The sequence below is a fragment of the Cynara cardunculus genome (assembly GCF_001531365.2).
Source record: "Cynara cardunculus var. scolymus isolate 2C chromosome LG 11, CcrdV1, whole genome shotgun sequence".
Taxonomy (NCBI): Eukaryota; Viridiplantae; Streptophyta; class Magnoliopsida; order Asterales; family Asteraceae; genus Cynara; species Cynara cardunculus.
The window spans coordinates 4,597,131-4,602,032 of record NC_037538.1 but is presented as its reverse complement, the minus strand read 5'-3'; the positions used below and the strand labels follow the sequence as shown (position 1 = coordinate 4,602,032).

The window sequence follows — 4,902 nt, the reverse complement described above, 5'->3', positions numbered from 1 at the left end:
TTAGAGGAGTGAGAAGGGAATAAAAGGGGTGGGGAGGTGAGTGCATGGGGTGTGCAGAAATAACCTTGCTGATTGGCTCTTAGCTTGATAGCTTAGAGAGAGGGATTTTCCCTGGATTATGTACGACTGTCTTCTTCATTTTATTTTACGAATTCAATGAAATCCTCCTCCATCCTATTCTCTGTTAGCTAAATTGTTTCTTTTGATTACTTCATCTTATCATTGGTCCGACCTGCTACGACCTGCCCTTTCTCTCATCATGGTTCAACCTGCTATTGAAACTCGTTCTCAAACTGTTCGTTTGGATCAACACGACGAGCAGATCGCTAAAATCCAGTCGGATATCCTCGACATCTAGGCTTCAATGGATTCTGAACGTATTGAATCGGCAGAATTTTGTAAAGTTATGATGAGCTGGGTGAAGCAACAGGAGAAAAAAAACGATGTCAGATTCTGGGGATGTTTCTCGAGTCGATATGAACACTCCTCCTCCTTTCAATCCAAATGGTATGGAGTTCATGCGTTTCACGACGGGACACAACAAACATTCTGGGTCTGGAGATGGTTCACAGGATGGACTACCATGGGCGGTGAAGAAGATCAAGTTACCGGAGTTCTGTGGCTTCGATCCTCAGGGGTGGATTCAAAAAGCCAACCTCTACTTTGAAATTAATGGTACTCCTCCTAACTTACATATTCGATTGGCTCAATTAAGTATGACAGGCGTAGCCCAACACTGGTTCACGATCGTTAATCAGATTTATGATTCGATCTCGTGGGAGCAGTTTCACTTCGAGCTGCTCCAACGATTTAGTGGGTTGGAAATTCAGAATCTTTATGAACAATTATCAACGATCAAACAAGGGGCATCGATTTATGACTATATCGATGACTTTGAGTATTTGTTATCGTTGGTTCCCAAACTTCCCGAATCGCAGTCGTTAGGATATTTTATTGCGGGATTGAAAGATGATGTTAAGCGTTGGGTTCGATTACATCATCCTCAATCGCGATTAGATGCTATGTATCTAGCCAAGGATATCGAAGGAATGCTTCATCCTTCGTCGTCGAATTTATCTCTGTCCCGTTTTCGTTATCAACCTGGGCCTGGTGGTACTGGTTTCTCCAAAGATATTAGGCCCAATTTGGGAGGTCGTTTGGACCAATTCCGGCCCAATTCGTTTTCTCCGTCCGACAAAAACCCGGCTATGGGGCGACCAGAGGGCAATCGTTCTTCGTCTGTTCCACGTAATCAGGGACCGACTTCTACTGATTTTGCTCAGCTGTTTAATCGTAATCGGGGTTTCAAATCTCTCACACGAACTGAGTGGGAGGATCGTAGGAAGAAGGGGCTGTGTTTTCGATGCGGCCAACAATTTGGGCCAGCGCATAAATGTCCAGAAGGTCAGTTGCGCGTTTTGTTACTGGRCGATGATKAATCTGGTGAYGAGGACGGGTTGATTACCAACCTCGAAGCTGATTTACAATTGGCATCTCCACCGGAGGATGCAAATTCAGCAACCTTRTGTTTGGCCCTTGACTTTCTTGGGGCTTCGGCTGAGTCTGCTTCAGGGAGTAAAACTCTCAAATTTGAGGGCACCATTACGGATATTCCGGTCACCATTTTGGTTGATAGCGGGGCTACCCACAATTTTGTCTCTCGAAAGTTAGTAAGGTCTCTTGGATTGTCTGTGGAATTGTTTGCCGGAACTATATTCAGTTGGGGGATGGTCATCGAATTCACGTCAATCAGAGATGTCCACTATTGAAAATTGAAGTGGGACCTTGTGAGTTTGTAATCACAACATTGGTTTTTGATATGGGGCAATTGGATTTGGTTCTCGGTATTGAACGGTTAAAAACTTTGGGGGATGTGGTCCATAATTGGGACAGATCGTCGATGCAGTTAGTTTTTCAAGGCGTCTCGGTTCTTCTCCAAGGATTGTCTAAGTCGGAATGTTCCCAAGCTTCTTTACAATCTTGGTTGTCCTTGCCAACCTCGAAGGCTGCCTCATGTTCAACCTTAGGGCCTGCCAACGAGGAGTTTACCCCAATGCAGCGCCAACAATTACTCGTCTTACTCGAACGATTTAAGGAAGTTTTTCGTGAACCGTCGGGGCTGCCTCCCTCCCGACCACATGATCACTCCATCTCCTTGGTTTCCCCACATGAACCAATATGTGTTCGACCTTACCGATATCCCCATATTCAGAAATCCGATAGAAAGACAAGTTCAGGAGCTATTAAAGTTGGGAATGATTCGGTCGAGTAAGAGTTCTTTTTCGAGCCCGGTCATCCTTGTTCGTAAGAAGGATAACTCTTGGCGTATGTGCGTCGATTATCAAGCTCTTAACAAGGCAACTATTCCGGACAAATTTCCAATTCCCGTAGTTGAGGAACTCATTGATGAGCTTAAGGGAGCCAAATTCTTTTCCAAATTGGATTTGAAATCTGGCTACAATCAAATTCGAATGGAGCCGACGAGTATTGAGAAGACGGCATTCCGAACGCATGACGGTCACTATGAATATCTTGTGATGCCCTTTGGGCTCTCAAATGCCTCGGCAACCTTTCAAGCGGTTATGAATGATGTCTTTCGACCATTTTTACGAAAAACGGYAGTGGTTTTTTTTGATGACATACTCATTTACAGCCCTTCGTGGAATCAACATATGGTGGATTTAGAGATTGCTCTAAAGATCTTATGGGAAAACCATTTTGTGGTTAATCAGAAGAAATGTTCATTTGGCCAAACTTCGGTAGAATATTTAGGCCACATTATTAATGGTGAGGGCRTAGCTATGGATCCKRAAAAAATTGAAGYGGTTTTGGATTGGCCGGTTCCAAGAAACRTTAAAGGGTTACGGGGATTCTTGGGTCTCACCGGCTATTATCGAAAATTTATTAGACATTATGGGAGTATTGCGAGGCCACTTACGGATTTGACTAAGAAGGATGCGTTTGGGTGGARTGATGAAGCGCAACAGGCCTTCGTTTCTTTAAAGGAAGCAATGGTTACTGCCCCTCTTTTGGCCTTGCCTGATTTTCGTTTACCATTTGTGGTCGAGTGCGATGCGTCTGGCCGCGGAATAGGAGCTGTCCTAATGCAACAAAACAGACCCCTGGCTTATTTCAGCAAAGCTCTTAGTGACAGAAATTTGGCAAAATCAACATATGAAAGAGAAATAATGGCGTTGGTGTTAGCTGTTCAACACTGGCGGTCGTATTTGTTGGGAACACGATTCGTGGTCTACACCGACCAAAAGAGCCTTAAATTTTTGTTACAACAAAGAATTACAACACCGGATCAACAAAATTGGGTGGCCAAGCTATTGGGGTATGATTTTGACATTTGTTATAAGTCGGGTCGTGAAAATCGAGCGGCTGATGCTTTGTCTCAAAAAGCCGCTGATGGGGAATTTCTTACTGCGGTATCGACACCAATTTGGTTGCAGGGATCACGACTTATGGAAGAAATCCGTGCGGACACAGGAATTCAGCGATTGTTGGCGGAATGTGAGGCTGACCACTCGCGTCATCTGGGGTTTTCCGTTCGTCATAACATTATAAAGATCGTCTAGTGATCCCTCGTACTTCAAAATTCATTCCGATGTTGTTGAATGAGTTTCATCAATCTGCTTCGGGTGGGCATTCAGGGTACTATCGCACTTACCGTCGATTGGTAGCCAACATTTATTGGCCAGGTATGATTGCTGCAGTTCAAAATTTTGTTAGAGCATGTGAAATATGCCAACGATGTAAAGCAAGTTCAACAGCTCCTGGAGGTCTTCTTCAACCCTTATCCATTCCAAGTGCGATTTGGGAAGACATCTCTATTGATTTCGTCGTCGGGTTACCCAGATCTCGGGGTTTTGATGCGATTCTGGTGGTAGTCGACAGGCTGTCTAAATACAGCCATTTCCTATTATTAAAACACCCTTATACCGCTAAATCGGTGGCTGAACTGTTTGTGCGTGAAGTAATTCGCTATCATGGTATTCCGAAATCGATTATAAGTAATCGGGATCCCTTGTTTCTTAGTCAGTTTTGGCAGGAAATCTTTCGCTCCCAAGGGACTAAATTGAATATGAGCTCCGCCTATCACCCGTAATCTGATGGTCAAACGGAAGTCATTAATCGTTGCTTGGAAACTTATTTAAGATGTTTTGCTGTTGATCAGCCACATTCGTGGTCAATTTGGATTCCATGGGCCGAATTTTGGTACAATTCGACATTTCACGGATCAACTGGGAAATCTCCGTTCGAAGTGGTGTATGGTCGCAAGCCACCGACAATATTGCAATTTGTCCCAGGTGAGATTCGCGTTCAAGCCGTGGCACAAGAGCTTAAAGATCGCGATGAAGCTTTAAGGCAACTCAAACAACATTTGTCTAATGCTCAATCAGCAATGAAGGAACAAGCGGACAGAAAGCGTAGGATTGTGAAATTTCAAACGGGAGAGTGGGTTTACGTTAAGCTAAAACCCTATCGACAAATATCGGTGGCTCAACGTATTCATCAGAAGTTGGCGGCGCGATTTTTTGGTCCATTCAAGGTGCTAGAAAGGATTGGGACTGTCGCTTATAAGCTGGAACTGCCACCATCATCTAAAATACATCCTGTTTTTCACGTGTCTTTGTTAAAGAAGGCTGTTCGAGCGCCTACAGAAACAGTGTTACCTCCGGAGTTGGAGATTGGGACAACCGATATGTTAGTCCCGGCAACTATTTTGGCTTCTCGTATGATTACGGAGCATCATGAGCAAGTTCGTCAATGGTTGATCCATTGGAAGGGTTGTCCAGTAGAGGGCAACATGGGAAGATGCAGCAAGTATTCAGATCCAATTTCCGGAAGCAAGTCTTGAGGACAAGACTTTTTCTGAAGGAGGGAGTAATGATGGGA

At 44.2% G+C, this 4,902-nt stretch overlaps 1 pseudogene; it reads left to right on the top strand.

Moving 5' to 3' along the window:
• The window catches only part of LOC112520699, a 10,554-nt pseudogene that overhangs the window by 5,053 nt on the left and 599 nt on the right, over positions 1–4,902 (top strand).